Source organism: Equus caballus, chromosome 14, assembly GCF_041296265.1.
Source record: "Equus caballus isolate H_3958 breed thoroughbred chromosome 14, TB-T2T, whole genome shotgun sequence".
Taxonomy (NCBI): Eukaryota; Metazoa; Chordata; class Mammalia; order Perissodactyla; family Equidae; genus Equus; species Equus caballus.
This window is the reverse complement of record NC_091697.1, coordinates 61755387-61767739: the sequence shown is the minus strand read 5'-3', so window position 1 is coordinate 61767739 and position 12353 is coordinate 61755387. Positions and strand designations below refer to the sequence as shown.

The following is a 12353-nucleotide window of genomic DNA, read 5'->3' as shown; positions in this document are numbered from 1 at the left end:
ATAATATTTTCTAGCAACTGTCATTTGAATGACTGTAATAAAGGGATAAAAGTTTATTTGCCCTCTAGTCTTTCCTCTGTAGACCCATGGCTGTGTGCACGAGGTGTTGCTGATGTATTTCCAACAGCAACATCTGGCTCTCTGGCAGCCTGCTCTGCTAACTGTGCTGACCCATTGATGGCTCTAGAACTGTTCAGAAAATGCTGTATAGGTTGGCTAGAATATGTGGAGTCCATAGGATTTTTTTGTTCATCCTCTTGGGTACTATTTATCTGTCAGTCACATTTCATTCTGAGGAATTTACTGTACTTGTCTGTGTCTATTTGAAATGAATAAGGAAACTCCTCAGTTAAGCTTGGGATTTATAAGGCCCAAATGGGAGTATTCCCACTGCTGTATTTAGGAGAGTGAAGGAGCTATGCTATTGGCTAAATTGTCCTTAAAATGTCGATTTTCCCTAAGATGGTCTCAGAGTGTAGACAGCTAATGGAAGCCCAGATGAAGGCTTTTTTTTTTCCCCAGGGTCTTATGGGATAGGGGGATGTATGGACTGATGGCTAATAGAAATTAAAATTTTAGGGATTTGTGTCAAAGTTCTCTGGGGAGAAAAATCCTGGTGGAGAAACAAAGTAGGACAGAAATCCAGTGGAAAGGAGCCAGACAGTGTGAAGAAAGAAAGGGAAAGGGAAGGAAGTGGGGTTGTGAGGCTGCATATGGGAATTGAAGTGTAAAAAGGGAGAAAGATTATCGAATATGAGGCCATGATCAGTCAAGAGAAAATGTAATGTTGATGGTAACATAAAGTGGTGAACTTTGAGAAGAGAAGCAGAGAAAATGAAATTCGGGTTTAAAGCTGACTGTTAAAACATAAGGAAGCAATGTCTGGAAAATTGGAAAAGGTATTTTAATAGGAAAAAGATATATGGGAAATGAAGAGAGAGAGATTTATTAAGCTAACAAATGGACAGATAAATGAAGATTAATAAATTCATTTAAATTGTATATTAAACTATGGTGAATCACAACATTTTCTCCAGAAGGTAAAATCACATCTTGATTTTGAGAAGATAATCTATACAAATAACATCAGAGTGTGCATTTCTTCATTTGGGTGAGTGATTTTGTCTCTGGTTCAGTTGTAAATGAGAATATCCACATAGAAATAAAATGCTTTCTTGGAATCATATGGAAAGAGAATGAACGGTACTGAAGCTACAGTGTGGTTTACCTCATGCACAGATTTATGACATTAATATTCATTACTATATTTGTAGCCAACACTTATACAGAGCCTGCCGTATGCCAGGTACTGTTCTGAGCAACTGTGATACATCAACTCATTTAATCCTCACCAAGAAACCTATGAGGTAGGAACTGTTTGATTACCCCCATTTACAGATGAGGAAACTGAGGCATAGAGAGGTTGAGTAATTAATTTGCCCAAAACACAATGATGGTAAGTGATAGAGTTGAGGTTTAAACTCAGGCAGTTCAGCTCCAGAGTCCTAACACTCTGGGAGTTGATGGTGAAGACCAAGTTTTCATGCAGAGATCCCTGACCCATGTGTGCATAAAACGAGACTAAAATATTCACTTTCATGCAAAGCTAATAATGGGAGGAAGCTTTCCAGGTTATAGGCATTAGGCTACAGCTGTTGCTATTTTCCCTGCTCCCAGTGCAAGTTATTTAATCAGCGTGAAAAGTGAATATAGCCTTGATAGTACCACATAAGAGCCGCAGATTTTGATGTGGTAAACGAAGGGAACGTTGCTTTGTTAAAGCTTGTATATCTAGAAATGAATGGTTCTGCCATCAGCTCCCTCAGTAAAGGCAATCAACGCTTCATTTGTTAGTTGATTAAGTGATTATGAAAAGCCTCAAACAGATGACTGTCTGTGTTGTTGATTATTCATTTGCAAAATTGTTGAAATATCTATACCAGGGGGAGGCGGAGGTTTGTTGACATAATTTGTAAAGTCCTTTAAAACTTTTAGACACAGGCCTGGTAGAAGTGCAAAGTATTATTCTCATTTACAGTCCAGCCAGATTTAACAAAAGGCCTGAGCATCATAAACCTGCAGACAGAAGGAGTTCCAGGAGGAAAATAGAGGGCTGCTCGCAAGCCAGCTGTGCGGAGGGCTGGACTCCAGCTTCCCATCACGGGTGTGCAGCCCAAAGAATGTTGGCTGCCACTGGGGCCAGCTGGCTCACACAGGGACTGTGCTCCTGGAAATCCTGAGATGTCTGCGCAGGACTCCAGCAAATAGAATTTTGGTTAACAGAGGAGCAGTCTCATCAGCCAGATTTGAGTCAAGCTGTTTTTCGAAAGCTTGCTCACTTTAACACGTGACCGAAGGGACTGTCAAATGGGGCTTATAATACCTGCCTTTTAGGGTTGTTGTGCCACTTCAGTAAAATAATTGATATAAAAGACTTAGCACAAAGCTTGGCCCAAGCTTAGAACTCCATAACTGGCTTATTATGATGGTGGTTTTGAAGTTCCCTTTCCAAGATCCCATGCCCTTGGTGCCTCCTTCACCTTTCGATCCATCTCTTCTTCATGGTTCATGATTGTGTATGACACATAGGGACAGATGCCCTCCCAGAGAGTTGATGGAACATTACAGCATAATGGCAGGCACATGTGGACCTCTGCACACGTATAGCTTACTTCACAGCAGCAATGGCGGTTTCTTACCACAATCGCTATGAGACTAAAGCCAGGGTTAGCCTCCAATTCTAGAAGGGCAGTGGGGCAAACGGCTTCCCCAGAAATGCCCTCTACCTCCCGTGGCAGCCACCTTGGGCGGCCAGAGAAACTTCTCTCCCTTCCAAGAACTTTGTGAGTGGAGTTTAGTCTCATGACCAGACCCTTCATCAATGCCAAAGCAGGCTGCTGTGGCTGGTCGCCAGAACTCCTGCTGGTTGCTGACTGAAGAAGGCATCACCTGACATTCCTCAGATTTTGCTGGAACTCACTCGGGCCAGCCTGGATCAGAGGACAAACCGAAAGGAGTTAACGAGGTTCAAAACTCAGCAGAACTTGTCTGCCTGCTAGTATTGGGTCCAGCGATTCCTCATTGTCCCCAAATTCTCTTTACCCCAATGACCTAGAGAGACAGCAATGTTTTTCTCTTTTATTTCCTATTAAAATTTGACCAACATTTAGCTAGTTCTTCTATAAAGAGGGTGACAAAGAGCTCCTGGCAAACTCAGGGTAGCTTGTATAATTTAAATAACGACAATCTCCCATATAACATGAGGTAAAATTTGGAGGCAAAGCATGAAGTAAAGTTGATTCTTTGGCCAAAGTTATTGGTCAAGAACCAGTGAGAGTCCAGACTCTGCCTTTTAAAAACGATTTAAACTCCACCTAATACTCTTTCAGTCAGCAATCCTGTCTTGGCAGTTTTTTTCATGGTTTGAGTGTCAGCACTGTTTATTCCCTGTCCAAAATATTGGTTGCAGAGCTTAAAACAAAGTACCTATTATTGTTTTGTTGATAATGTGCTATGTTCTAGAATTACCCACCCAAAGACCTAGTATTGATAAAAAGGACTTAGGCTTACTGCTTTAGGTAAGGATCAGAACCAAACTGAGGTAACAGAGAGTAACAGCTCTGCATTTTCAGCATTTCCAAAATGAAGTATCTGTCTATAACCCTCTCTGGATGGGGACCAGCAGCTTCTGGGAAGAATATTAACCTGAATTTGTTGCAGTCTTGTTTCCCAAACTGCTTTATAAACACTTCCCCATATGTGCTGCCAAAGCTTTGCATTTAATGAATCATCCAAATCTTTTTGCCATATATCCTGTGTAGCTATTGATGATAGAATACATGTTCCCGAGACCTGAGGAGAAACCAGAGCAACGCCTGCATTGCCACCAAAATTGCCTCATAAGATAATCCGATTAGAATGTTCATTTTGATTTTTTTAAATACTGAGTGTTAAATTTGGGAGAGTTATTTTAGACCAAATTGCCTTGTAGTTTCCTAGGGACCATTTTATTTACTTGATACCTTGTCTTTATTCTATTAAGCACAAAGGAAGTGTAAATTATTGCTTAATAAACACTCCAATTCTTGCTTCATGGTTCTTTTGCATTCTTAGTTGCTTTTACTTTATTTTATGAAGAACTTAGCAGTGAAGAACAGAGGTTAAGAGCACACGTTTTGGAGTGAAACATGTTGGATTTCATGTCCAAGTTCTGCCTCTGAATATGAGGTAGATATATGAATGGGGCAAATCACTTAATACCTCTCAACTTCAGTTCCCCCACCTGTACAATGGCAAGCAACAATATTCTCCACTTCCTTTGTCTACCATAAAAATAAAACAGTGTAATGAACATTGTTTTTAGCCTAGTTAGTCACTATTGGATCACCACTGCTACAAAGAGTGACAGAAAAAAAAATACCTCCAACTGCAAGCTTTAACAACCATTTGTAGAGCAGCAACCGGAAACACTTCTTTGCAACAGAGGGAAGGTTATTGACATTGCTAATGACCGCCAGAATTTGCCTTGAAGAGTCAGCACCCTTCCCTCTTTCCTTTTAGGTGATCAGTACCTTTGTGTATTTCATGCTGTCCCATTTCGAAACTATAGCAGATTCTCTACTTACAGCGGCAACCACAGGCCATGGCATATCATGAGTCTTTCCCTCTGCCTGGTGTTCAGGTGCTAATAGTGAAGAAGGCTTCCCATCAAAAGGATCTAATAGTGAATTTGAGCCAATCTGCAGCGATCCTGCTAGATCCTGGGCTACATGGCTCCCATTCCGCTCTCAGCCCTTCAGACCACCATTCTATGATTTTTTTTTTTTCACTTCCAATCTCTCCTTGGTTTCCTTAAGCCATGATTCTGCACTTCTGACACCCCTGAGAATACCCTCAGGATCCTTAAATCAAACTACCAACCCTACTCCTAAGTTCAGAGTTTTTTCAATCATATCCTAGAAGTTGCTATTACAAATAATAGTGACTCTCCAAAACTCAGTTTTAAGCATCCTCTTCTTCAACAGCCATCTCCTATATTTCTGTAACTAACGTACACTAGTTAACAATGAATCCAACAATTCTTCACCCTCACAGAGACTTCCAGTCCACTGGACTTAATAATTCTTCACTGTCTGCCACCTCCATTATGTCATCATTTTGATCCTTAACCCAATTTTACATTGCACTCTTTGCATATAACCTCAAGAATCTGCTCTCTGGGGTCATCTTATCTCCTTGGAAAAACTCATGCACCTGAGTTGGGAATATGTGGAAGAAAAGCAGACAACCTTGCTGACTGCCTCTTTTAAATTTGCGACTACCCACCTTAACCTAAACATCACAATGGCCCTTCTGATCATATGAACCAGACTCCTACTGCCTTTCTGATTTCATCTCCCGTTACTCTCCCTCAGCATCAAATGCACGTGACTCCTGGATGTTCCTTGAACATTACTAGCATGTTCTTGTTTCTGGGGCTTTTACTGCTATTTCTTCCACCTGGAATGTTCTCCTTAGCCGCATGCCAGCTTCTATTCAATATATTTATGCGCCTCTTCTAAATACCAAAGAAATCGTTCCCCACCATTCTATCTCAAATAGCACTCTCAGCCACTTTGTATTCCCTTACCTTGCAACATTTTTTCTCATTAGCACTTACTACCTGATTTTGTGTATTTATTTATAAAGACTTAATACCTCTCTTGCCCCATTGGAAAGTGGTCTATGAAAGCAATTGTTCACTGCTATTCTTCCAGTATACGGTTGGCATGTACTTGGTGTTAAAAAATATGTGACAAATACGCGGATGAATGCATGAAATTCCTAGGGCTAAGGCTGATATGAACATGACATTCACAGTTTCAAATTTTAATGTCTGGTGATACACATATGATTAATAACCTACAAAAATAACTGTTAAGATTGTAATTTGTTCAATTCATTTGCACAGTCCTTTCACTTATGAAATGGGAAAATAGCCCTATCTGTTTGTGTTTATTGCACAGGTATGAGAGGGTGTATGAGAAAGTATTTGTGACAATTTGAGAAAGATAGATTCTAAGTTTTCAAATTCTTGTTTTCTATTGTGGTAAAATACAAAAATATAAAATTGCCATCTTGAAAATTTTTAAGTATACAGTTCAGTGGCATTGAATACATTAGTATTGTGCTACCATCACCAACATCCATCTCCAGGGCTCTTTTCATTTTGCAAAACTGAACTCTATACCCGTTAAACAATAAGTCTCCATTCCTCTCTTCCTCTAGCCCCTAGAAACCAACATTCTACTTTCTGTGTCTGTGATTTTGACTACTCTAAATACCTCATGTAAATGGAATCACACAGTATTTGTCTTTCTGTTACTGGCTTGTTTCACATAGCATAATGTCCTCAAGCTTTGCCCATGTTGCAGCATGTGTCAGAATTGTCTTCCTTTTTAAGGCTGAGTAATATTCCATCATATGTATATATCACATTTTGCTTATCAATTCATTTGTTGATGGATATTTGAGCTGCTTTCATGTTTTAGCATGAATAATGTGAATAATGCTGCTATGAGCATGTATGTACAAATGCCTCTTTAAGAGCTTGCTTTCAATTCTTTTGGGTATATATTTGGAAGTGGAATTGCTGGGTCAAATGGTAATTTTATGTTTAATTTTTTGAGGAACTGCCATATTGTTTTCCAATCCATGAACATGGGATGTGTTTCTCTTTATTTGTGTCTTCTTTAATTTCTTTCAGCAATGTTTTGAAGTTTTCATTGTACAAGGCTTTAACCTCCTCAGTTAATTCCTAAGTATCTTATTCTTTTTGATGCTATTGTAAGTAGAATTGATTTCTCAGTTTCCTTTTTGGATTGTTTATTTTTATTGTATATAAATGCAACTGATTTTTTGTGTTGGCTTTAGATTCTTATACTTCACTGAATTCATTTATTGTTCCAACTTTTGTTACGAGAAAACTTTAGGGTTTTCTACGTATAAAATCATATAATCTGTGGACAGAGATAATTTTACTTCTTTCTTTCAAATTTGGATGTCTTTTATTTCTTTTTCTTGTGCAATTACTCTGGCTAGAACTTCCATTACTGAGTTGAAAAGAAGTGGCAAAAACAGGCATCCTTGCCTTGTTCCTCATCTTAGAAGGAAAGCTTTCAGTTTTGCAGCACTGAGTATGATGTTCACTGTGGATTTTTCATATATGGCTTTTATTATGTTGAGGTAGTTCTCCTCTATTCCTAATTTTGTTAGGTGTTTTTGTTGTGAAATGGTGTTGAATTTTTCCAAATATTTTTTCTACGTCAATTGAGACGATCATGTGGCTTTCTTCCTTCAATCTGTTAATGTGGTATATTACATTGATCAAATTTTGTATGTTGAACCATTCTTGCATTCTAGGTATAAATCCCACTGTCACAGTGAATAATCCTTTTAATATGCTGCTTGAATTTGGTTTGTTAGTATTTTGTTGAGGATTTTTGCATCAATTTTCAATAGGGATATTAGTCTGTAGTTTTCTTTTCTTGTAGTGTCTTTGTATAGCTTTGGTATCAGAGAAATGCTAGCCTTCAAGAATAAGTTAGGAAGTCTTCCTTCCTCTTCAGTTTTTTGAAAAAGTTTGAGAAGGATTGGTGTTAATTCTTCTTTAGATGTTTGGTAGAATTCACCAGCAAAGCCATCAGGTCCAGGGCTTTTCTTTATTGAGAAATCTTTTATTACTGATTCAATCTCCTTGCTAGCTATATATCTATTTACATTTTCTATTTCTGTGTGACTTAGTCTTGGTAAGTTTTGTGTTTCTAGAAATTTGTCCTAATTTAATCTAAGTTATCCAATTTGTTGGTGTACAATTGTTTATAGCACTCTCTTATAATCCTTTTTATTTCCATAGAATTGTAGTAATGTCCCTACTTTCATTTCTAATTTTAATATTTTGAATCTTTTCTTTTTTTCTTAGTCTGTTTTTAACTAAAAGTTTGTCAATTTTGTTGATCTTCTGAAAGAACCAACTTTTGATTTCATTGATTTTCTCTATTGTTTTTGTATTCTCTTTTTCATTTATTTCTGCTCTTATCTTTGTTTCCTTCCTTCTGCTAGTATTGGTTTAGTTTTTCTTCTTTTTCTAGTTCCTTAAGTTGTAAAGTTAGGTTGTTGGGTTGAGATCTTTTTTGTTTTGTAATGTAATCATTTATAGCTATGAATTTCCCTTAGTACCACTTTCAGTGTGTTCTTTAAGTTTTGGTATGTTATGTTTTCATTTTCAATCTGCTATAAGAATTTTCTAATTTCCCTTGTGGTTTTTTCTTTGATCTACTGGTTGTTTAAAAGTGTACTGTTTAATTTCCACAATTTTTGTGAATTTTCCAGTTTAATTTCCACAATTTTGTGAATTTTCCAGTTTTCCTTTTGTTATTGACTTCTAACTTCACCCTGTTGTGGTCAGAGAAGATTCTTTGTATGATGTATATCTTTTAAAATCTCTTAAGACTTCATTTGTGGCCTAACATATGGTTTATCCTGGAAAATGTCCCATGTGCACTTGAGAAGAAAGTGTGTTCTGTTGTTGTTGGATAGAGTATTCTGTATGTGTCTGTTAGATCTAGTTGGTTTACTGTGTTGTTCAAGTCTACTTTTTCCCTACTTACCTACTGTCTGGTTGTTCTATTATGGAGAGTGGGGTATTGAAGTCTCCAACTATCACTGTAGAACTGCCTATTTCTCCCTTCAATTCTGTCGATTTTTCTTCATATATTTGGTAATCTGTTACAGAAAATGTTTAATATTGCTCTATCTTCTTGCTTTATTGAAATTTCAAAAAATATATATTATCCTTCTATGTTTCTCGTAATCTTTTTTGATTTGAAGTTTATTTTATCTGATAATTTAACAACCCCCTTTCTCTTTTGGTTATTATTTGTATGCAATATTTTTCCATCCTTTCACTTGCAACCTATTTGTGTCTTTGGATCTAAAATGAGTCTTTTGTAGACAGTATATAGTTGGGTCACTTTTTTTTTTTTTAACCCATTCTACCTGTCTCTGTCTTTTGATTGGAGAGTTTAATCCATTTACATTTAAAGTAGTTCCTGATAACAAGGAACTTAATTTTGTCATTTGCTATTGTTTTCCAAATGTCTTATAGCTTTTTTATTCCTCATTTCCTGCATTAGTATATTTTTTTGTGTTTAGTTGATTTTTTGTCGTGAAACATTTAAATTCCTTTCTCAGTTTCTCTTGTGTATATTCTATAGCTATTTTCTTTGTGGTTACCATGGAGATTACATCTGACATTCTAAATTATCACACTGTAATTTGACTTTATACAAGCTTACCTTCAGAGTCCAGAGTGCTCACCATTACATGATGGAACCCAGGCAATAGCATGCAAAAACTCTGCTCTTTTATAGCTCCACTTCACCCTTTTCAGTTGACGTCACAAAGTTACACTTTTAAACATTATGTGCCTCAAGTTCTTTTTATACTAAAACTAACTTGCATGCATACAGAATTGTTCAGATGTATTCTTCATCCTCTCCTACTTGCACCTATCTGGATTTTTAAAAATCATATAACTTGTATCATGGTCAAACAATTATATTATGATTGCTTTTTCCACTTAATAATATGTAAGGTAACTTTTAACACTAATTCATATATATATGTGTGTTTTATATATATATATATATATATATATATATATATATATATGCTTTATTCTACTTAACTTCATACTATAATATTTCATAGAATGGAATGTATATCATAATGGATATATAGAATGGACATATCATAATTTGTTTACCTATTTATTCTCCTACTGATAATTTTTACTTTCTAGAGAAACATAGACAAAATTTTTGATTGAAACTCTTGACTATCCTATTTGCATTTCTGCTCTTTCTCTGAGACCAATCAGTATAAGAACAAAGAAGCAGCAATAAAGAAGGAAAGCCCCTAGCTTTTCCCTTGGCAGACCCTGATGATACAGAGTCAACTGTGGCATGCTTCATTTCTTAAGGAATTTACATTCTCTTTAGGACTGAGGCATATAAGCAAATGGTTATAATGAATAGTGATAAGTGCCATGATGAAATTTTGCCCAAAAGGCTATTAGTTTCCAATGAAGGAAGAGATTTTTTTCCTTTAGTAGACTTGGGAAATTTTCAGACCGATAATATTTGGGTTATGCCTGATGGATAAATAGAGTAGAGTGGATAAAAGGAAAAGGCATTGGAATTTATGGTAGGATATGAGGAAAAGAGAGCTAATTTTCTGACAGCTACAATTTGAGCCCTCAAAACTTGAGCACAATGTTTTAAGAAGTTGTTGAAGCCACTCTGTTGGGCCATTGAGGGCAATTAGATGAGAGGACAAGAAAGAGAGAGGAGAGTAGAGAGTAAATGAGATTGATCAGGTGACAGAGAAAGATGAAGGCAGAAACTCGAAAGAAGTAACCGATGTGCTTCGGGCCACAAACTGGGACTGGGTCTTAGAGACATGATCCTTGCCCAGGAGCTGAGGAGAGTGGCTCAAGATGGAGGACAGGGACACCAAGGGAGACTTCAGAATCAGAGTGGTCAGCAGTCAAGTGCCTGGCCTGTTTCACGTGGGTGAGATCCTTCTGGATCATCAGGCTCACCAATTTACCACTCCTCTATCTCCTTTTTTTTCTGGGAGCGTACATCAACTCAGCACCTGGAGTCTTTGCTCTGCCATAGTCCAGCTTTTCCACAAGATCATTTTCCAGAGGATGCTCCTCAGCACAGCCAGAAAGGTGATGAAGAGCCCTTGGCATCCACTGAGATGATGGGAAGGAACTCTATTCCTGCATGAACTGACCGTGTAGAAGGACCAGGGTGGGACAGTGGGTCACAGATAGCACTGTTACATGCATTAAGCATCACTTTTAATTTACATACATTCTCATTATAGCCTAAAAGCAAACTTGTGCATTGGAAATTAGTATTCTCATTTTGTTAGGGAGGATACTAAGACTCAGTAAGGTTAAGTTCCTTATCCAAAGAGAAGTTTTTTCCTGTGACCATGCTATAACTTACTAAAATATTTTACTCTTATAGAGGACATTCTGTTTCATTCTTGTTGTATGTCTAATTGTATATATTAGAGGTGTTTTTAAGTAGCAGGAGAATGTAAGGTGTGGGTAAGATTGTGGTGTTAAAGACAGTCAAATTGATTTCAAAGTCAGATTCTGCTAACTTCTTTCAGTGAGACCTGAGTGAATTACTTTTCTTTTATGATTCCCAATTTTGTCATCTGTCTGGAAGAACTCCTAATACTTTCTGGATAGTTGTGAGGAATAAATGAGATAATATACTAAAAGCAATTAGCCTAGTGTCTGCTACATGGTAGTATTTAATTACAATTATTACTATAAGTTACTTGCTAAATATTTAAAAAATGAAAATGTCACATTCCCATCAAGAAAGAATTCTTGTACAAGAGTTATTTTCATTTTCATGAACACATCAATGTCTAGCATAACCACCTGGGAAGTAGAGTTGCTTAGGTATGCAAAAATGGCATTTGGCCATCTGCAAGAAAGAACTCCATTACTTTCCAGCTTTGTAAGTGAGTTCTGTTGACAAGCCATTAAGAGGTAACTTGTGGTTTATATCTCAGGTGTCATCAGGGATGAATATAGGGGACTCAAGGGCCTTTCCAGCTGCTGATGGCTGATTGGAGAGACAGAAACCAGGAAACCTTTCATTCTGATGAACGTAATAAATGAACATTTTTTATACTGTATGCCCAAATCTTTTCATGAAATTGCCTTTTGAAAATGTCACAATCCTAACAAATGCTTTAATAATGTATAAAATACAGTCAGATGAAACAAAAACAAAACAAAACAATAACAAAGTCCCCTAGTTTCCCCAAAGATCAGCCTTAGACAAATGTCTTTCACAGCACTTCCTTTTCTCACTCCCATCTTCCGTTCCAGAGCAGCTAATATATTTTTTTCTTTTATTCCTATGACCACCCAAAAGGGAAAGACAATCACGAAATACCTTTCTCTGCAGATGGCTGAGTAGTAGAGAGGAATAGCAGCTCCATCAGCATCTTATTTCTGCTTCCATCCAGAAGGGATTGTCTTAGCAACCACTCTGTTAACAATGAAACAAAAGGACAATTGTAAAAAATCTAATAAGCAGAGAAAAATTACATCAGTCACTATCTCTTTCTTAAAGAGTCCTCTCTCCATTGAAAAAGGATTCTGCCTTCATAGAATGTTTAAGCCTACTCAGTGAATACTGTAGTTTCCACTTCTTCCCAGCTAGTGGGGTTGTTAGTAATTACACTTCCAAGTCCTTTTTGGCTAGGTAGGGCAA

The 12353-nt window shown here is 37.1% G+C and overlaps 1 long non-coding RNA gene across 1 annotated transcript in view; it reads right to left on the bottom strand.

Moving 5' to 3' along the window:
• The window catches only part of LOC138917298 (uncharacterized), a 49188-nt gene extending 37066 nt beyond the window's left edge, over positions 1 to 12122 (bottom strand). Inside the window, exon 1 of the long non-coding RNA XR_011425085.1 lies at positions 12033 to 12122. This is a non-coding gene — a long non-coding RNA (uncharacterized lncRNA). The remainder of the gene's footprint in view (positions 1 to 12032) is intronic.
• Between the last annotated feature and the right edge of the window lie 231 nt (positions 12123 to 12353).